Raw genomic sequence first — 23,363 nt, 5'->3', positions numbered from 1 at the left:
TTAAAAACCATGAATTAAGTGTTAAATATTCAAAAAGTTAATGATCCCTCAATTTGGTCAAATGAGCATTTCTTCTTGGTTGCTCACATTGGATGAGGACTTGAATTTTTCAAGCAATCGATCTAAAGTGCTATTAGGGATCAATCATTTTCACAACTACAAAATTAAAAGAGTGGTTTTATTACATTTAACTCAAATTTGCACTCACATGATCATTTTTGTATAGTCATCTAAATACCAAATTAGGTAAATAAATTTCAGTTGATTCCATATTATGTTTATTTTTATTTTGATCATCAACCAATTTTATCATTTTGGTCATCGAACTTTAGTTTGAGTTCACCCGTGAGGGTACCTAGGGATTTCATGAGATGATTTGATAACTTGATGCCGATTTGTCATATCAACACTAGCTTGTTGTGTTATCTATATATGAGGACGTGATGTGTACATCTGTGGCAACTCCCGATTGACACGTCACATGCCACGTTAGCCCTTTTATCGTCGCCCACATGACTTTCTTTGATGATGTATCATATCCGCATATGCAAAAGACATGGTGAGACTATTATCGACTAAGCATATCCAGACATACACGCCAAATTCTCCTCGAAATCCCTTTTGGTACTCCCCTAATGAGCACAAATCAGTTGGATAACTAAAAATGATACAAATTGAAACTTGATGTTTTAAAAATGAAAAATGAACAAAGTACAAGCACTCACCCAAGATATTTACCATGATAAGACTTGGAATTTCATAAAAAATTGATTATGACTTTTGTTTAAATGACTATTTTAAGATTAAAGTTTTTATAATTAATGATTGCATTTGCTAAAATTTTTAATACTAATCATTAAAGAAAGCAGTACAATATAATATTACTCATTTTATAATTTAGGAATTAATAAAGAGGTTTTCGCACTTATACACACTAGAAAATGGTACTTCTTGCCAACACTGTTTAGATTGCATCTCTAATAATTCTATGATAACAATTTTCACAAAACAAAACCCCTTTACGGATTCAAATATACAGGGAACACAAATCCTACACAACAAAGGCCATAGTTTATGTATCACACTGCTACTTAAGTATCAAGTGGAGTTTATGTCCTCAGAGGACAATGAAAGCTCACTAAAACAATCTGAAGATTTTTATATCTGTGATTATGGTTCGGTACATTTATTACACTCCCATAGAAGCAATCCCTCTCATTAAGCATTATGCTATGCAAATTTGTCAAGGATATCTAATGCATGGAATGACTAAAACTGTATTCGTTTTGTATCCTGTCACCTACATTGAAAACATGAAGCCCAATTGCTGTATTTTTACCTAAGGAACACTCAGCTATAGTTTGAACTTCTGACCATCGTAATGGTCGATAATAGTCCTAAAGGAGTCTTCTTCTAAGGGTTTACAATTCTTCTTGTTCATTACTCATAAACCAATTAATAAGGACACATCATCAATTATTTGAAGCGATCAAGCCTTAAAATTCTTGACACAATGGCACCGACTTAGTAGCCAGCTACCAATCCTCGGTCCTCTTCAATGCCATGTTCCAGAGATAGAACGTTAATGCTTGAGAGGGGCTGAGAAGCTAATGAATGAGTACAAAGATACCAAGTCTAAGCTTTGGGACTTAAGATGTGAGTTTTACTTCATTTTACCCATCTAGAGCCCTTAATGCACAAGCTTATCAGTCCCTAGCAATATGACAGCTAACAATATCATCACATCATCATCATCATCGTCGTCATCATCATCGTCATCATCATCATCACACCATTACTCTTCACCTTCCGCTTCATAATCGCCATTACACCATGATCCACCAACCGTTGTAACATTCTCGTAAGATTAAGAGCTAGCCATTTGATTTTATTTGTCATCATTATCATATTTTGTATTTTGTTTCATATTTTCAGATTTAATTTGTACTTGAACACTTTTACTTTTATATATTTGAGTTGTCTTGAGTTTTATCTCTTTATATTCTTGTTAAATTGAACTAATGATAAACGCCTAAATTTATGTATTTTTTATGTATATGTGTTATACTATTCATGTATATTTTGATGAATCGATGCCCTTTTGTAGCTTATTTGGTTCTATTTGTGTTACAGGTCTCAAAAATGCCTAGGTGAGCTCGACAACGCAATTTAAGAAGAAATCAGCAATGAAAATGACAATTTAGAGCTCTAGGTACTGTAGCAATCAATATAGCAAGTGCTATTACATGAAGGACTGAAGAAAAGACAAAACCTCAGGTTTTTCTTGCAGGCAACCTTGCGGCCATGAGAATGCTCACAAGCCAGTTAGAGAAATTACATACCTGTTATCGTAGCAGGTATAATGCAGCAAGCTACTGTAGAAGCTAATGTAGCACTTTACTGAAATTTTATAAACCCGAGAAGTTTTTTAATGGCGTTCTAGGGCATCGTTCAAGGGTTCTTTGGCCGTGCTTTCTCCACCATCATCTTCTAGGGCTTCAAGGGGCTGGAGAGGCAGATTTAAGGAGCAAAATCAAGGGATAAAAGAAGGTTGCTATCAAGGAAATCATCTAGGACTTCGTCGGCGCCGATCTACTGGATTCTTTTCACCACCTCTAGTCGACATCTAAGGGAGTTTGTTCATGATATTTTTGATGATTTACTTGTATTCTAGTCTTTCTCTTTGTGTGATGTGGAACTAGATTCCCAAGGTCATCCGGCATCCGGTGAACCTTGAGATGAACTTGCTTGTATCGATGTTGTGATTTGCCTTTAGTGTATTTAGATTAGTTTTTTGTTTAAGCTTTGTGTTCTTTGATGTGTAGGATTGCATGAGAACTCTGCGGTTGAACTTCTAGGTTGTACTTGGTTGCGTGACCTACACCCTTATACCAGACCACTTAGCTTAAAAGGGATTCATATATGAATACACCCTGACCATTGGGTATTTTTACCCCTCCAAGCAATATGGATGAACCTAGATATTGTGTTTCACCATAATTAGATACTTCCCTAGGCATAATGCAATGATAGGAGGATTTAACCTGAAAAGATTCCGAGCAGATACTTGTATGGGATTATGGTTAATCACCGCGACTATCGGGGTTAACCTACTTTACGATGTCTCTTGGCCCAAGACCACCATTGCCTTTGTAATCCTAACATCCTTCTAGCTTTAGTAGTCCCAAGGGGATCATCGCCCGGGGGCCTCACTCTTTCATTGTTAAACATTTTCTTAATATGCTTATGTGGTGTTCCTTAGTCCATTTGTTTATAGTTGGCTCTTTGTAAGTTTTCTTATTTTGTTTTGAACTTGTCTTTGGTAGACTAGATAGTGTCATCTAGAAAGAAGTAATAGTAACTCTTGGGGCCCCAAGGAATATGACACTCTTGTGCTTACGCGAGAGGTTTATTACTTGATGACCTTTGCACTCGTGGATCTTATCAACTAAGTTCCACAAATTCTTCTATACATGTTGAGAAATAAATTAAAGAAATAATTGGAAGCTTGCATACTTATCAAAGAAATATCAATAGGATTGCATTGTTGTATTTTAAAAATCTTCAGTAAGTATTAGATTGAGTTAAGGATTTTATTTTCCTTTCATTTACATAATTGACTACATCAAGTTTAACTCTGAGCTTTATTGAGTACATCACGAGTGATGTGCATATTTAAGTGTGGGGAAGGGGGTTTTGAGCTTCAATTTTCAAAAAATTAATCTTTAGTGTAGATCATTATGACTTGTTATCGTTTTTAAAGCATCTTTAAAATGGTTTATAATAGCAATATATGTGTTTTTTGGGCCAATCTTTGGACTAATTTCATTTTAAACTTACTTGTGTGGTTCCTTAGATACTTTTGAGCATTTTGAGTCTCTTTTATGGAGCTAATTTTAATTTTTTAAAATTAAGTATGATTTAGGGGCTTGGTGTATAAAAAGAGAGATATTTTCTAAAAAAAATCAGTTTTTTGCATAGAGTTTTTGCACACCTTTTCTCTTAAAATGTGAAGTCACTATTTGACAGTCAAATTCTTTTGTATGCCCTACCAAGAGAAAAGACTACCACAAAAGATGTGTGTTTAATAGAAAGAGATACTACTTCCAATGTGTGAAGCTTTGATAAGTGCTTGATGAGTTACTATTTTGATAGTATTTCACATGCATTTCGCTAGAATTTGAGAGATTGTTAAGATTTGATGCTCAATCCTGTTAAATTTCATGTGTAGATACATTTTATAGGTTTTGAAACAAAAGAAATCAATTTGAGTAAGTTTCAGGCAATGTTGAAAAAGAAAATGTAGAAGCTAAACTAAGCACTCTTGTAAAACACATTCATGTTTTGTTTTGTAAGGTAGTGTTCCTTTGGAACATGATAAGTTCTAAATAGTTTATATTTTTTGTATCATTTACACTGCATTCAACATGGATTCTAACATGTTTAGTACCTAATAAGTATGGTATTTTATTCTTTTGTTCACCTCATCCTTTTATCTTTGTTTTAACAAATTCAGTGGTGTTTTGAAGCAAAATAGGCCAAGTTACTGGATTAAAGCTTCACCACTGCTCACATTGGGCATGGTGACAGGTTACCAGGCCCGTTGTCTACACTTACTACTACCATTATCAAGACGTGGCAATGTGTAACCACTAGAAGAAACGCAGAAGTCACAATAACTGTTGTTAAAACAATCACGACCGTGATCTATCTGCATAATGCCCAAAGAGTTGTGCCAAGACATGATTTGGAGCCCAAGCAATAACTTACTTACCATGGGCATCACAACAACAGTGGTTAGGCCGTCGCAGATTCGATCCTATAAATTCCCTATTTTTTTTCTTATTTTGGGGATATTCTTTTGCCAAATAAGGTAGTATGGCCAAAGTTCTGAATATCTGAGTGGATGGAGATGACTTTCAAGCATATTTCAGTAGATTCTGATGAGTTTCTCAATGGAAATCCAATGGTCATCGTTAGAGGATGGCGCGTGAAGGTGTTCGGTGCCATCTTATCAATCTTGGGATCCTCTCACCCTCAAACTTGGCAGACCTATTAGAGGGCATTAGTTTAGGAATTCTTTAAACACTTATCTACTCTTTGGTTTTATGGCTCTATCTTGCTTTGATTTATTATTTTATTATCCAAAATAACCTAATTCAAGGGGAATTGTATGTCTAGGTCCCTCGATTATTGTTTATGAATCTTGATTGATAATTTAATAAATCTTTCTAGTTTTTGGTGAATCATTGCTTGTTTGCTTGAATGAAATTCTTGTTAATGTAGATGACGAAGATATGCTCACATATTAGGAGACCCATACTCTGTTAGATTTATGCATGCTCTAAGAGGTTAGGTATTGCTAGATCTCTAGAGTAGGGATCTATTGCCCCTTAGACTTAAAATGTTTGATTTGTCCTTTCTAGAAGAATTCTCTTACTTAAGGAAAACATATGAGGCTGGTGTAGCAAGAGATTCCACCTTAAGTTCCTAGTTAGTTAGACCTAGTTGCCAAGAGATTGGGACTAGTAGGCTTTTGAATGCCCCTGATCTAATTCTAGAACATGATTATCACACTCAACGCCTACCATAAGTAATTTTCAAGATAACTAGCATACAACCTCATCAACTCCTTCCAATTGTGTTTAATGATTCTCCAATTGTATTGTGTAATAAATTGTAGAAGCAGATTAAAGAAAGAATGTAAACGTTTAGGCTATTGATTAAGTGAAAAAGAAGTAATAGGAGTCTATCACTGTTCTTGGGGAAATACAACCCTAGTGCTCACCCACGAGATATTACTTGATGACCCATACACTTTACGTACTAATAGATCAATTGAAATATTATTCGCACATATATATTTGCATATTTCACACACCTCATAAAATGTCAGCAAGAACATAGTTTTGTTTGTGATCTAGGGCTATTTATGGCGTGTATTTGCTCAACCATTGTTGATTAAGAACTATAACGGCGTTACATGCCTACTAAACACCCTGTCTTCTTTAATGGATGTGTTTAGCTTCACAAAAGACTCTATAAATTGATGTTCAAGCGGTTTTTGGGTGGAACGTTTTGGTACTTCTTGGAGACTTTGGCTAGAGTTGGATAAAATACTATAGGAGATGAATCCAAGGCTTCCTTAACACCTTTAGGAGCTAGATCAAGGCGGATTTGATCCCTATTAGAGAGTAAATTGAAGATCAAGAGCAGATTTGAAGAAGTGTATCAAACTCTAAGAGAATTGAGTCATCTCTTTTACCCTATTCCATAAATTTGGAGTTCTTCATGAAACTCTTCTTGTATTGTATTTTGATCATATTTTTTGTGATATTTTTATCCATTAGTAGCTAAACACTTGGTTCTTGGATTTGATGGAACTTGGTTGTAATATGATTTCTTGACTTTTTTTCTATTAATCTAATTTGATTTTGATATTAAGATTCAATTGTGGCAATGCTTGATCCGCAAATTTAGTTAGCAATAACCTGAATTTGTGAGCATAGGTTTAGTTAGTGAGAACTCGAGCATATGAATGAGCACAAGCTTAGTTAGCGACAACCCGAGTGTATAAATGATCTCCCTCAATTGAAAGGGTTTTAATTGATCTCTCATGGCTAGAATTGAAATGCATTCATGGGAAGAACGTGCTATATACCTGATTCACCATGTTTCGGGACTAGTTACTTAGAGATAAGATTTAGTTTTTATAAAGAATCTCCACAATCCATTGATCATGCCGGATTAGGTTCAAGAATTCATAAAAATAGAAGTCTTTACTTTAAACAACCAAGGGAAGTCATGTTGAAGCACCATTCACTACAACAAAAAAGGGTTTCTGTGACATTTGTCATGATCGTAAGATAGCCAAAAACCATTGCAATAGCTCTATAGTGACTTTTGTAACCAATGTCGATTATATGTTGTAATTTCCATAGTCGGTATACTTTGTTGTGACATTTTCAAGAAACTTCGGACCAATATATTCTGACATTTATTGTGATATTTTTCCCAACATTTGTAAACAGTCTCAATATGGATTTTATTCCAACATTTGTATATGGCTTAGGCAACACTTTTTATATTATATGCAACATTTGCAGATCTCACCATAAGTTTTTATCACATTAATTTTGAAATATTGCAATATTTTAAATTTTTGTTATAGAGATTATATAGTAACATTTGTTAAAGGTCTCTTAAATTACTTATACCGACTTTTTGTAAAATGTTTAACAAAATAGCAATTGTGAATCCCAATTTAAGTCGATATTTGTAAATGTTGGTAAAAGTTATTCATCATATCTAATTTAAAATTAAATTTTATTTATAAATGTTTGTACAAGAATTATTTAGTAACATTTGTTAAGTGTCTCTTAAAAAATCTTATGTCGACATTTCATTATTGTTGTTTTAACCATATAGTATTCGTTGATAACAGTGAAAGCAACATTCACAAGTGTAGTAAAAATATTGTATAATTTTACACAATACTAATTTAAATATTATTTATATACAATTTAATATTTGAATGTGAGATAAAATTTAAATTCTATAAAATTAGTTTGCATACTTTAATAAAATAGTAATCAAAATTATTTATTAAAATTTTAAAAATCCCACTTAGCACTAAACCACTAATTAGAATAATGTAAACATCATTTAAAAATCTCAAAGAAATAACTTTTAAACATTATAATAAGGCTAAGGCTTCAATCCTTTGAATTGACTTTAAATTAATCATAATGACCTCTTATCCGCAAAATAAAATATACCAATACATTAGTGGATATCCAAATCAATTAAAAAAATAAAAGTAGTAAATAAATAATTTAATTTATGTTATTTCTAGAGAAATAGGTGTGTGTAAAAGAAACTCTCAATCTCACAAGAAATTATAACACACGAACAATCATGCAAGAGAGAGAGAAAACACACAAGTTTGTTACCCAGTTTGGCACAATCTTGCCCATGTTTGGGGGGCCAAGCCCGGAGAAAACAATCCACTAAAAGAGGTGAAAGAGTAAAGAGTACAACACTTCCTCACTCACACAATGACAAAGAAAACCCTCTTAAGATTACCCGATGCCGACTCTTCTCAACTCACACACCTTGATGTCTATCTTGGGTGGCTCATCCAACATCTTCAATTAGGGTATCTTATATAAATGGACCTATATTTTAATAGATCCTCTACTTTTAGACTTCTCCACGGCTTCCTAACTTGGACACCTTCCAAATTTAGATGTTGCAATGCCCAGTCGCAACATTGCCCATCTTGTTGAACATAATTGACTTCTAGGCCAATTGAAACAAAACTCGTGACACCTTCAACTCTCCCGGTTCCTTCAGTTCATTTTGTAGTAGGTGACTCATCTCGAGCTCCTCTTACCTATAACCACTTTCTTCCTCATGTCATTTCAGCAAGCCCCACTATAGAGGGTTGCACCCACCAAGGTATGAACACCATCTCACCAAAGATAGCTACCAAAGATCTCCTGATCTTCTTTCCTAATTTGGTCCAAGTTTGGTGTTCAATTATGATCTTCATTTGAACAATGAATATATTATTACTAAACTTTATCTCCTCTTTATCTAAGTTTAGCCTTCAATATCATCGAAGAATGATCTCCAATCATCCATACTTGGGTCTTCAAATCTTCAACCACATCTCATCATATATGTCTTGTACACATAAAATGGCTCTGCCCATAAATAGCCTTCTTACTAACTCAAGTTTCATGCAATATTCATGATAATCTTTTCTCGATAAAGAATAATTCCTCTCTCTTTGAAATAGATCTCTCATAATAAGGAGTTTATGAGAGATAAAATCATCCAGGATCTTACCAAAGATAGATAAAATCATACCTAAGATAAAAACTAGCTTTTCAAGAGAGATCCTTTTACCTTGATGCTCCTTTCGAAAATAGTTATTACTTAATTTTACCAATGAGAGGAAAAACTCTAAACATAATCCTTCATCATGATCTTCTAGTCCACAGCTCTTCATGTGACATGTCACCATCCATTTAGTTACAACATCATCAATGGCAATCCAAGTCTTCAAATCTAACAACTTCGCCTTTGGAATTATTTGACACAATCTTCTCTTCTATGCCTCTGCCAATCTGGTGCTTGTTATAACACCGTGTTATGACATGTACTACAAACAAAATAATAGGGAGTAACACAAGATAACAAAGAGTAAAAAGAGAAATAACAGATTTCTCTCCCTTTGTGACAGATAATGGCAAAGACATGCAAGATAACTAAGAGCGAACACACCAAAAAGAACTGCCCCTTAAGGATTACCTTACTGCAAACCTCTTTAGGATAACTTTACCACATACAAGGTCATTTACAGAGTCCTTTGGCCAACAATCACATTTGACAAAGACCTAGAACACCTCTCAGTTGTTCATATCTTATGGCATCAAGGGGTTTAGTAAAAATGTCAGCCAGTTGTTTTTCAATTGCAACATGATCTATCATTATAGTCTTGCTTTCAACTAATTCGTGTATGAAATGATGTTGAATATCAATGTGTTTGGTTCGAGAATGTTGAACCAGATTCTTGAAAATGTCAATTACACTTTTGTTGTCACAAAAAATAGTCAACTATCCTTGTTGTAGACCATAGTCATCAATCATTTGCTTCATCCATATTAATTGAGTGCAACAACTTCCTGTTTGTATACACTCGGCTTCTGTAGTGAAGAGTGAGATTAAACTTTGCTTCTTGTTGTACCAAGTGACAAGGTTGTTTCCTAGATAAAAACATCCACTTGAAGTACTTTTCTGATCATCTATATTGCCTGCCTAATTAGCATCACTGTAACTTGCCAGGTGTGTATTTGAATCATTAGACAACTATCAAATGAGAATCCTTTGGTGAAGCTTGATATCTTGCACACACTCCAACACTAAAACAAATATTTGGTCTGGTGGCTATAAGATAGAGCAAGTTACCAATCAAGCTTCTATACAGACTTGGATCCACACTTTTACCATGCCCATCCTTGGTTAATATTTTATTAACAATTATTGATGTCCTGACATGTCTTGCATTCTATAACCCAAATCTTTTCATAAAATTCCTTTGCATACTTTCTTTGAGAGATGAAAATACCACTCTTGCTTTGTTTAATCTGCAATCCTAAGAAGTGGGTGAGTTCTCCCACCATGCTTATTTCAAACTCTTACTGCATAAGTAACACAAATTTATCAACTTGATTCTGAGATGTGGAACCAAACACTATATCATCAACATATATTTAAGCAACCATGATATCAGACCTAATTTTCTTGATAAACAACATCTTGTCCACTTCCCTTCTCTGGTAGCCTTTTTCCAGCAGAAATGTTGTGAGTCTTTCATACAAACTTCTAGGTGCTTGCTTTAACCCAAAAAAAGCCTTTTGCAACTTGAACACATGATCAGAATGATGTGACTCTTCAAATACTTTTAGTTGTTCTACATAAACTTCTTAATTTAGAAACCTATTTAGAAAAGCACTTTTGACATCCATCTGATATATGTTGAATCTCATGGTGCATGCAATATCCAATAATAGTCTGATGGATTCGAGATGAGCTATTGGTGTAAATGTTTCATCAAAATCAATTCCTTTAACTTGAGTGTACCCTTGAGCAACTAATTTTGCTTTGTTTCTGGTAACATTTCCCTTATCATCAATTTTGTTTTTAAAGATCCATTTTGTTCCAATGATATTCACATCCCTTAGTCTTGGAACCAAAGTCCATATATCATTTCAAGCAAATTAATTCAGTTCTTCCTATATAACATCAATCCAGTGTTCATCATTCAAAGCTTTTATTATATTTTTTGGATCAATGAGAGAGGTGTAGCACATGTATCTGGCCAACTCCTGATAATCTATCTTTTTACTATTCTTGGTTCGTCTTCCCTCATTAATGCTACCAATCACATCTTGTATTGGATGATTCTTCCTTACTGTTGAAGATGGTTCACAAGTGTTGACTTCCTAACTATCTCCATTAGATCCTGAAGTAGTATCTTCTATTGTATCTTGTGTTGCAACATCTATTGTATCTGCCATCTAGTTGTTTCATTCATAGCTTCAAGTGTTACCATAGGTGTTTCAATAGTTTGTTGAGCATCATCGTCAATAGGAGCATTGCCCTAATTGTCGTCTAATTCTCTGAATAGATTTTGAGACTCCATATTGGTTATTTCATCAAAAAGATCATCAATAACAACATTAAAGGACTCCATTATTTTGCTAGTTCTTGAATTTAACATCTGATAAGCATGACTGTTTGCAGAATAATCCCAAAAAAATTCCTTCATCACTTTTCTCATCAAACTTTCCAAGCTACTCTCTATCATTTAAAATATAACACTTGTTCCAAACACATGAAAGTAACTAAGGTTTGGCTTCTTTCCTTTCCTGATTTCATATGATGTTTTTTTGGAAGAAGGACGAAGATATACTCTATTTATAATATCTCAAGCTGTACATACTGCTTCTGCCGAAAATTTTGTGGGAAGTTTCTTTGTATTTAGAATGACCCTAGGCATTTCTTAAAGAGTACAATTCTTTTGTTCAACAACTCCATTTTGTTGAGGTGATTTTGGACCAGAATTTTCATGATGTATTTCATGTTCTCTGCTGAATTCTGCAAACTAACTATTTTCAAATTCCCTTACATAATCACATTGGATTCTTAGGATACTGCCGATCCAACAATCTTTCTCACTCTAGAGATGAGTACATAACTTCTTAAATGCCCCAAATGCTTATGATTTTTCTTTTAGTAACTCAACCCAGCTGAATCAGGAGTAATCATCAACATAAACAAATATGTACCAGTGTCCTGACCAGTTTTCTTCTTGTGTAGCACCAATAAGATCCATGTGTAACAGCTCTAGAACTCTTGAGGTAACTATATCATGCAAAACCTTATAAGATGCTCATTTTTGCTTATTCGTTTGACAAGGACAACACACTTTGTTTTCTTTCGATGTCATTCTAGGTACGTCTTTCATAGCTCCAAGTTATACAATCTTTATTAGGTTCTTGTAATTTACATGCCCAAGTTTCTGATGCCAAGTTTTTGTCATGTTGCACAAGGTTTTGTAACATTTTTGTAGTTTCTAAAATAGATAACAATTATCTTAAGACCTTGCACCACTTAAAACACACTTGGTTGTGTCATCATAGACCATATAGCTATCTTTAGTGAACTTTACTATCATATTCTAATCACATAGTTGACTAATACTCATCAGGTTCACTTTTAGACTATCCACATGTAGAACATTCTTCAGGTTTGGTAAACCTGGTAACATTAATGTTCCCTCACCAATTACTTCACTATTCTGACCATCCCCAAATGTAACTTCCTGGCTAAGCAGCTTTTGTAGTTCTTAAGAAAACTTTTATTGCATGTCATGTGTTTATAACAACCATTGTCAAAATTCCAATCTTCTTTTGATGGTTTCTTTGCAAATGTATATGCCACTCCACACATGAAATCCATTTTCTTGACCCATACCTTCTTGATTCCTTTTTCCTTTTGACAGCTATTACAGTACACTGAGAGAGCTTCACTTGTCTTCCTTTATTCATATATATTCTCAGTCTTAAACAGTCTGATTGTGTGTGACTATTAATTTTGCAATATTAACAAGAATACGCCTCACTGGTTTTTTGATTTCTTCAGATGTTGCAACTAATGTTATAACATGATCAGTTCTATGAACATGATGTCTTGCTTATATATTTGTTTTAAAGGCAATATGATTGACAGTCATATGATCTTTTAGTTCTTCATTATTCTGCTTAATGATAAGTTGTAGCTTGCCATTTTTGATACATTTGTTCTATAAATGACCAGTTTACCGCACTCCCAACATTGTATTCTTTTGACTTTCTTCTTCAATTTCAGTTGATCGTTGTTGTGACAACTTTCTGGTATGAAATTATTGTAGCAGTCTGTTGAGATCTTTTAGAAGTAACATTATCTTGGCTTCAGTTGTATCTTCCTGTTGCAACATGTCCTACTTCCTGGCTTCTTCTTTTAGAGCTATGTATTCGGTCTTTCTTATTGACTTCATGTTCATCTCATATACCTGAAGAGACCCCATCAACTTATAAAGTCTCATCATTGAGATATCATAAGACTTTAAATGGTTGCTACTTTTGCTTCAAATCTCTTAGGTAAGGATCTAAGAGTCTTTCGCACTAATTTTTCATCCAAATACCTTTCGCCCAACTGAAATATTTGATTCACTATGTCCATTAATTTTGCGTGGAACTTAGTTATAGTCTCATCTTCTTCCATCTTGAGATTTTCAAACCTACTAGTTAACATTTGTAGTTTTGATATTCAGACAAGATTTGTGCCTTCATTAATATTTTGTAAGATGTCCCATGTTTCCTTTGCCAATTCATATGTTGTAATATATTTGAACTGATTTTCATCAATTCCTCCAAACATAGCATTGAGAGCCTTCCAGTTTGCATTGGTTTTCCTTATTTCTTCAAGAATCCAATTGCTCTTCTTCTTCTTGACTTCATTATTCTTGGCATCTTCATCAATTGGAGGAGACCAACCTTCTTCCATCGCAGTCAATGCGCTCTCTTCAAGAAATTTGATGAAGGCTTTCATGCTTGCTTTCCAATATGAATAATTGGAACCGTTGAGTAGCGGTGGTCATGTGCCAGATGCTCCTTCCATTGCAGCCATCGTCAGAACTTTCATGGACCTCGTAAGCCTTGAAACCTAGACCCAGAATGGTGAATAAGCTCTGATACCTCATGTTAGTTCCAGAGGGATATGTGTGTGTAAAATAAACTCTCAATCTCATAAGAAATTATAATACACACAAATAATCATGCAAGCGAAAGAGAAGACACACAAGTTGGTTACCCAGTTTGGCATAATCTTGTCTAAGTATGGGGGGCCAAGCCTGGAGAAAATAATCCACTAAAAGAGGTGATAGAGTAAAGAGTATAACACTCCCTCACTCACACAATGATAAAGAAAACCCTCTTAAGATTACCCGATGCTCATGAAAACACAAGTAAAAGTCTTAACCCTAAGGTGAACCTTCATTGGCAACAAGAGCATGCTCATGAAAACACAAGTAAAAGTCATGTATAAGGTGAACCCTCCCCCACACTTAAGATGTACATTTCCCTCAATGTACACTCGTAAGCAAAATAAAGATAGTATCAATAGAAGCATAATGTGTGTGGGAATGCAATTAAAATAATACTCTCCTAAACTCCTGATAAGTGCTTGTGTGATATGAATGCGAAGCATTCTTTCCTTATGTTGAGCATTACTTTTCTCGGGTTTTTACACTAATATGTGTGTTTTTATATTACTTTTATGCAGGTAGGGTTGTGAGGCCGAGTATGAAGGAAAGAAGCCAATGTGGATCATAATGCACCAATTTCGGAGGAAATCTTGCTAAGGTTCAAACGCGAAGACATAGGTCGGGTGTGAGATGCTAAAGTGTGTGCCAACCTCCTCGTATTTGAGTTAGCACAACCATTTGGAGGGGCACAAGGGCAGTCACACTCAAGCATTCTGACTTATGCAAATAGAACAAGATTTCCACCAACTTGTCCATCATTAAAGAAGCAAAGCGATCCACGACGTGAACGTGTGCTTGTTTACGTCACCTCGATGAAAGTATGGACTCGGGAAGTATTTTTGGCAAGGTACCATAGCAAAACACTGTACCAAAAGTAATGTAGTAGCACTGTTCACAGCCGGCCGAGAAAACTGGAATTTAGATAATCCACACGGGCGTGTGTAAAATCCACAGGCCCGTGTGGTCGCCCGATTCTAGCCCTATTTAAAGCCGATTCAGCACCGATTTCAGCATTCTTTTCTCCATCTTTTCCCCAACTTGAGAGAGGGTTTCGGCTAGGGTTTTGAGAGGTATTGGCTAAGGTTTTGGAGAGGTTCTACGGATTCATTGCTTAGGAAGAAGGTTTGTAGGGGAGCTTCCATCGAGGCGTATCCTATACCGGACGAGGTAATCCTTGGACGATGATTAGAGGACTTTCCACAAGACCATCGACACTACTATCGAGGGTATTTCTCTATTGATTCATTGCTTTTACATTTTATTTCTTTGATTGTACTTAGCTCCATATAGAGCTAAACTCCTAGTGGCTACTTGGGTATTTGTGAACCCTAGGATGTATTTGTTTCATTGAATCTCTTTATTATGCTTTTCAATTAATTGATGTTTGTTGTGAGTTCCAACCTTGAATGCTTGATTGTATGAACATTTTCCCTAGAGTGACACTAGGGTTGAGAGTTCTTGTTGGTAACCATGTGAGTGAGTGACACACCACGAGCGTTAGGCAAAGCTAGGTTGGAGAGGGTTGAGAGGGTGAGTCAAGAGATACAGGAGCGTCCCCTTTCCCCTTCGATGTGATAGATTCTACCTCCATTCCTCGAGTTCTTTGCGGCCATAATTGAGTGAATGATCTAAGGGATGACCCTCCGCTGGGGCTTAGTTGCGCGTGCAACGGAGTGAAGCGTTAAGGTGATCTTAGTATCTAGGGCTTAATTATGGTTAGGGACCTTCCACTTGGAATCCCTAGAACTCATTGCAACTCTATTCGAGTGCGAGGTTGAGAGGTTATCTAATCTCTCCTCCGGGACATGTATAGAGTTAGGCATAGTTGACCTTAGGTTTGGGACTATGTATTTAATGATTTCCATGACTCAACATTGCATCGATTAGGAAGCATAATAGAGGGTTCTTGCACTTGAAACGATTGTCCTAGGTGGAGCATTATCCGAGTACCCCATCTTTATCAATTGCCTTACCTCCTCCTTTACTCGTGCGTTCTTACTCGTTGTTTTTACTTTTGAGAATTGAATCATTGTCACACTTATCACTACTGATCTTTCACATAGCTAAGAAGCGGATTAAGTGTTTTTAATCCCTACTTCCTGTGGATTCGATACCCGCTCATCCGGGATTATTACTTCAACAAACCTGTGCACTTGCGGGATATACACAAGGGGACCTTGTCAAGTTTTTGGCGCCGTTGCCGGGGAGTAGGCGTTTAGAGATACTTTGCACTTTGTTTTCTTAGCTATTTCATCATGCATTCTATTTCATATCTTCTTGTTCTATCATCGTTCTGATTTCTTTTTCTTTCTTTTTGGGTGCAGCTCCAGGTTATGACCTGAGGGAATCCCTAAATATTTATTGAAGAAGATCCTGAGCTTGAACTTACACTTAGAAGAAAAGGGAAAGAGCCTGTGCAAGAACAGTCTAATTTAGCTGATTTGGAAGTGGAATGATCTGAAAACATGGCAGAACAGAACGAGCAACAACAGACATTATCTGATTATGCTAGACCTTCAGTATTGGGGACACAATCGAGCATTGTGCATCACCTGATTATAGCTCAGAACTTTCAGCTGAAGCCAGCATTCATCCACATATTGCACCAATCTGCACAGTTCAACAGTTTGGCCGATGAGGATCCAAACAGTCATATAGAGAGTTTTCTCTAGGTATGTGATATGCTAAAGATAAACAGAGTGACGGATGATGCCATCAACTTGAGGGCCTTCCCATTTTCCCTAAAGGGGAGAGCGAAGCAGTGGCTACACTCATTACCTAGAGCATTGATCACCAAATGGGAGGAGATGGTAGAAGCTTTTCTTGCCCGTTATTTCCCTCTCGGAAAATCTGCAAAGCTCAGGAATGAGATCTCATCCTTTGTTCAGTTGGAATTGGAGTCTCTATTCGAGACATGGTAAAGGTTCAAGGAGCTCCTGAGAAAGTGCCCGCAACACGGTTTCCCGGAATGGATGATTGTTCAGACCTTTTACAACGGTTTGAATCCGAGTACAAGGCAACTCAGTCGAGGCTACACTTCGCAACCACACCGCCTCTTTGCATAACCTTGAAAATCAGGTGGGGCAAATTGTGAAGTCTCTCTCCGAAAGGCCACATGGAAGCTTGATGAGTAATACAGAGACCAACCCTAGAGAGCACGTGAAGGCGATCACTTTGAGAATTGGTCATGAGGTTGAAGGTAGGCTTCAGAGTGAGAAGCCAAAAGAACATGCACCCGAGGTTATAGAGTTAGAAGAGGGAACAAGCAAAGAGAAAGAGATGGCACCCCCACCTTTCAAGCCAAGAATCCCTTATCCCTCTAGATTGAGAAATGACCAAAGGGATGAACAGTACAAGAAGTTCCTGAGTTTGTTCAAGCAACTCCACATCAATATCCCTTTTGTTGAGGCATTGGCCCAAATGCCTAAGTATGCGAAGTTCTTGAAAGACTTGTTGACTAACAAGAGGAAGTTCGAGGAAAGTGCTTCAGTGATTTTAGATGCGTCATGCTCGGTGGTATTGCAAAAGAACATGTCGAAACAAGAAGAAGGACCCGGGAAGCTTCATCATTCCATGTAATATTGGCAATCTAGGTGAGGAAATGGCATTGGCGAACTCCGGGGCTAATATCAATGTTATGCCATACACCTTTTTTCAAAAGCTAGGCTTGGGCGAGCCTAGGCCTACTCGGATGACTTTGCAACTAGTGGACCGAACAGTGCGATATCCGAGAGGAATCATTGAAGACGTGCTTGTCAAGGTTGACAAGTACATTTTTTTGGTTGACTTTATAGTGCTAGACGTCGATGAGGATGCAGGTGTACCTTTGATACTTGGGAGACCGTTCTTACAGACTTCCAAGGCATTTATTGACATGGACGGCGGAGAGCTAACTTTAAGGGTTGGAGATGACAAGCTCACATACCGCCTTGCTGAAGCCATGCGGCATTCTCTTGATTTCGATGATATTTTATACTTTCTAGACACTACTGATGAGATTTTTGATGAATACATGCAAGAAATGTTCAATCCAGACCCATACGAGTGTGTAAACATGCTCTAAGTGTGTAAACATGTCAGCAACTTTTTGCAGAGCCTGTAGGTTTTTCTAAGGCATCCAGTGAAGACGCACGGGCGTGTGGAATTTCCACACACCCATGGATTTGTATCGCGAGCTCATCCAGAGAAGGCACAAGGGCGTGCGGCTGCCCCTGTGAACGACTATGCGAATATCGCACGCCCATGGTTAATTTCCGCACGGGCGTGTGAATTTCTGCAGAGTTTGGCCGATTATCCCAAGAGCACACAGGGGCGTGAACTCGTCCCTGTGGGCGACCTTGTGATAAGTGCACGGGCGTGGGTAATTTCCACACACCCGTGTGAAACTCTGCAGAGGAGCCCTCTTCATCCCGACAAGACATAGGGGCGTGTGGGTGCCCTTGTGTGTTGGGCATGTGAATGTCCACGCCTGTGTGGCATTTTTGCACGGTCGTGTGGAACACTTAATGATTTTTCTCGGATGTCCAGAGAAGCCATAGGGGTGTGCGACTGCCCCTGTGGGTCGGGCGCACGGGAGTGGTTATTTTCCGCACGCCCGTGCGAGAGCGTTTAGAGGCAGTGAGAGTTTTTCCCGAGAGCACCCAGGGGCGTGCACCTGCCCCAGTGAAGCTCTCCTGTGGGGGCGCACGGGCATGGGTAATTTCCGCACGCCCATGTGGATGTACAGAACGCCAAGAGGCGGGAGGTCTTTTTAAAGAATAGTCGTTTCTCTTCTCCCTCACACCCTCCATTCGTCTGGGAGCACTTTCACATTAACGCCCGACCTCCTATCGCCGAGTTGGTAGGATTGTTGCAAGGTTTTCTGGCCGATTCATAGTTCTTTCATTTTAACTCGTTGGTAAGCCCTATTTATAATTTTCTTCATCAATTCATGATTTTCATAGGTAAATATTTTTAATAATGCTTCATTTCTTCAATTAGAAAGATGATTTATGTTTAGAACAAAGTTAGAAGTATTTTTAAGTTGTATTTTTGGATTCTTGTGGCGTGGCCGTGCGGTTTTCACGCCCCATGGATCCACACTGGCCTGTGGAAATTCCACACCACCGTGTGGATTTCTGCAGTGTTAGTTTATCAACTTGTTTGATTGATTTCGTTTCAAATTTTGCAGATTATGGCACCTCAGTCGAAGAAGCAAGCTGATAAGAGGCCGCGTGAGTCATCTCGTGAGTCATCCCCTGAGCCTGAGGGCATGAGTTTCGCGATTCTAGAGCATCAGGTTCGCTATGAGCGCTTGTCGGGACTCCGATTCGGACAGACTCAATTCCATGACACGAGTATACTGAGAGATCTACAACAGGGAGATGAGTTCGCTGATGAGGTCGAGGATCTCGTTTCAACAGGTGGTTGGCGGCAGTTATTGATGATTAGAGAGCCAGCCATCCGAGAGTTTGCATTGGAAGTGCTATCATCATTCGAGTTTGATAGATCGTATGCGAGCTTCGACAGTTTAGACACCATTCAGTTTAGATCACTTGGACACCACCATAGCTTGGGCATCACTCAGTTTTCAGTTCTGCTTGGCTTGTATGAGGAGGCATTCACAGACACTGAGGAGTACTATCAGTTACCTACTGATTATCCCGGAGCTTTGACCCCGCAGAGAGCTTACAGGGTGCTATATGGTCAGGGTCAGTACAAGCCGGGGGTGTCCAAGGCCACGTGCCTTTCCCGACCTGCATACCGATAGTTACATGCCATCATGAGCAGATCGGTGAATGGCTGTAGTGATAGCACTAGCGTTCTGAGCCGGCAGGAGCTTCTATACTTGTACTCGATGGTGCAGCGCATATCGATTCACTTAGGACACATCATGGCAGAGTACATCAGACATCAGGGGCATTATGCTAGACTGGGAGCGATCTTCTCGGGCCCCTACATTACGAGATTAGTCTTGGGCATGGGTCTCTTGGATTCGATTCATGGGGCTGAGAAGACGAGTATACCTACCCCCCCGGAGTTTAAAGACACTGAGATTGATGGGCATGGTCTGTAGGTTTCGGACAGGGGTTTATGTGTTGGTGCTACCAGCTCCAGAGATAGCCGAGGGTGAGGGTGATCATGCCGAGGCTTCCCAACCAGCTCCCCAGCCTCAGTCAGCACCAATGGAGACCGAGGCACCTTTAGCGGCAGAGGACGCTCCCCACGTACATATGTTTTCACCATCTCGAGCTCATGATCGCTTCGAGAGGCTCAAGAGTGCGGTGGGAGTGATACGGACAGAGGTAGCTGAGGCTCGAGCAGAGATTGCCAATATTAAGGCTACACAGGTCACTCAGTACACAGAGTTCACGGCACATTTTGACGTATTACAGCAGATCTTAGAGCGAGATGTCGCCTCCTCATTTGTTTTGGGACCGAGGACTCCTCAGTCCCCTCTCGGCATCTCCTGCACCCCCATCTCCTATACTAGCACCGGTGGATCCACCTTATGTTTCCCCACCACATGCAGTAGCAGAGGAGCCAGCAGAGCATGACACCAACATTTGACTTTATTTTTCTGCATTCTCTTTATTTTGCATTTTATTTTAGAGTTGTTCACTCAGAAAGGATTCTCCTTTTGAGTTTATTTTCATTTTGCATCTCGAGTTGTATTCATTGTCTATCTTTTATATATACTCGAGTTATTTTTGTTTTATTGAGCTTCACTGAACCCCGTCGTGTATGCGTGCAGATGGTCTTGTCATCATGGGAATTGAGACTCTGTCATGGGCACGACCAAGTTGTCTCGACACTTGGCCGTGTGAGCTTCACAACACGTCGGAACATTACTCCCAAGGACTTAGCTCCATCAAACGCGACATTAGGAGTTAGGGGAGTATTGTTTTGATTGCTTCTCCAACATATATTCTTCATTGATATACATTATGAGTGAGCTTGCATGTGTATATTGGGGATAATGTACAACTTAAGTGTGGGGGGGAGTTTCATAGTGCACATATCTTTTATATTAGTTTTGATTGTTATACATGCTCACATAGCCAATGGCGGTTCACCTTAGTTGCAATGATCGTATTCTTGAGTTTAGGAGAATTTTTAACATTGAATGTTTTCATGCTCTAGTTCTTGCTTGAATTTCTAGGAATTTTTACCCGATTTACACTCAGGCACTGCTCACTTTTTAAACTCTATTGGAAACTCATGTTCGATGTTAAAGGGACTAGTTATGGTTGTTTCTTGTGTTAAATTCTGAAAAAGAAATGAATGATGAAAAGAAGGAACAAAATAATTTTCTTGTTTGTTTTGGGTGGAAAGAGCTACCACCTATGTAGTATGAAGCTACTCTCATAAGTCAGATACTAGGTATGGCCTAATGAGAGAAAGAGCTATCTCATAGGATGAGTGAAAGCTACCACTCCGGTAGAAAGAGCTACCACCTCGAAAGTGTGAAAGCCACCTTAGCGGCCGCTTTGGAAAGGGCTACCTTAGAGGATGAGTGAAGCTAATACCATCTTTGCAATTGTTGTCACTTTTGTAGATAAAAAAGTCCCTTGTACGTAGAACTTTGAGGAGTATACCTTGGGTTGTTTTTTAGTGAGTTCACACATGTACACGATTTCGGGTTTGTTGTCTTTTTTTATTCAAGTTTTTAGCTAGAGCTTTGATTTTTTGTATTTAATGTTGAAATTTCCATTACTTATAGAATGCTCTCTCTGTACACTTTGGTGAACCTAAGGCCAAGCACTTCCAATATTTCCTTCATCTATGCACAGAATGTTTAATTTTTGCTTGAGGACAAGCAAAAGCTTAAGTGTGGGGGAGTTTGATAAGTGCTTGTGTGATATGAATGCGAAGCATTCTTTCCTTATGTTGAGCATTACTTTTCTCTAGTTTTTACACTAATATGTGTGTTTTTATGTTACTTTTATGCAGGTAGGGTTGTGAGGTCGAGTATGAAGAAAAGAAGCCAATGTGGATCATAATGCACCGATTTTGGAGGAAATCTTGCTAAGGTTCAAACGCAAAGACATATGTCAGGTGTGAGATGCTAAAGTGTGTGCCAACCTCCTCATATTTGAGTTAGCACAACCACTTGGAGAGCACAAGGACAGTCACACTCAAGCATTCCGACTTATGCACATAGAACAAGATTTCCACCAACTTGTCCGTCATTAAAGAAGCAAAGCGATCGACGACGTGAACGTGTGCCCGTTTGCATCACCTTGATGAAAGTATGGACTCAGGAAGTATTTTAGGCCAGGTACTATAGTGAAACACTGCAGCGAAAGTATTATAGCAGCAATGCTCACAGCCGGCCGAGAAAACTGGAATTCAGAGAATCCACACGGGCGTGTGGAAATTAGACACGCCCGTGTGGAAATTCCACATGGGCGTGTGTAAAATACACATGCCCGTGTGGTCGCCCGATTCCAGCCCTATTTAAAGCCGATTCAACCCCGATTTCAGCATTCTTTTCTCCATCTTTTCCCCAACTAGAGAGAGGTTTCAGCTAGGGTTTTGAGAGGTATTGGCTAAGGTTTTGGAGAGGTTCTATGGATTTATTGCTTAGGAAGAAGGTTGGTAGGAGAGCTTCCATCGAGGCGTATCCTATACCGGACGAGGGAATCCTTGGACGACGATTAGAGGACTTTCCACAAGACCATGGATACGACTATCGAGGGGGTTTCTCTATAGATTCATTACTTTTACATTCTATTTCTTTGATTGTACATAGCTCCATGGAGAGCTAAACTCCTAGTGGGTACTTGGGTATTTGTGAACCCTAGGATGTATTTGTTCCATTGAATCTCTTTATTATGCTTTCAATTAATTCATGTTTGTTGTGAGTTCCAACCTTGAATGCTTGATTGTATGAACATTTCCCCTAGAGTGACACTAGGGTTGAGAGTTCTTATTGGTAACCTTGTGAGTGAGTGACACACCACGAGCGTTAGACAAAGCTAGGTTGGAGAGGGTTGAGAAGGTGAGTCAAGAGGTATAGGAGCATCCCCTTTCCCCTCCGACGTGATAGATTCTACCTCCATTCCTTGAGTTCTTTGAGGCCATAATAGAGTGAATGGTCTAAGGGATGACCCTCCGCTGGGGCTTAGTTGCGCGTGCAACGGAGTGAAGCGTTGAGGTGATCTTAGTATCTAGTGCTTAATTGTGGTTAGGGACCTTCCACCTGGACCAAAGGGTTAGGTCTATAATTAGGAAGAGATTTATCACTTGGAATACCTAGAGCTCATTGCAACTCTATTCGAGTGCGAGATTGAGAGGTTATCTAATCTCTCCTTCGGGACATGTATGGAGTTAGGCATAGTTGACCTTAAGTTTGGGACTGTGTATTTATGGATTTCCACGACTCACCATTGCATTGATTAGGAAGCATAATAGAGGGTTCTTGCACTTGAAACGATTATCCTAGGCGGAGCATTATCCGAGTACCCCATCTTTATCGATTGCCTTACCTCCTCCTTTACTCGTG

General features: G+C 38.3%; 1 non-coding gene across 1 annotated transcript; it reads right to left on the bottom strand.

Annotated features, from left to right (window-relative positions):
- Nucleotides 1–16,731: 16,731 nt before the first annotated feature.
- Nucleotides 16,732–16,838, bottom strand: LOC120266340. Its single transcript, XR_005538143.1, has one exon. It is a non-coding gene; the product is annotated as a small nucleolar RNA R71 (small nucleolar RNA).
- Nucleotides 16,839–23,363: the final 6,525 nt, after the last annotated feature.

The sequence above is a fragment of the Dioscorea cayenensis genome, chromosome 1, assembly GCF_009730915.1.
Source record: "Dioscorea cayenensis subsp. rotundata cultivar TDr96_F1 chromosome 1, TDr96_F1_v2_PseudoChromosome.rev07_lg8_w22 25.fasta, whole genome shotgun sequence".
NCBI classification, from domain to species: Eukaryota; Viridiplantae; Streptophyta; class Magnoliopsida; order Dioscoreales; family Dioscoreaceae; genus Dioscorea; species Dioscorea cayenensis.
This window is presented reverse-complemented; position numbering and strand designations above follow the sequence as displayed.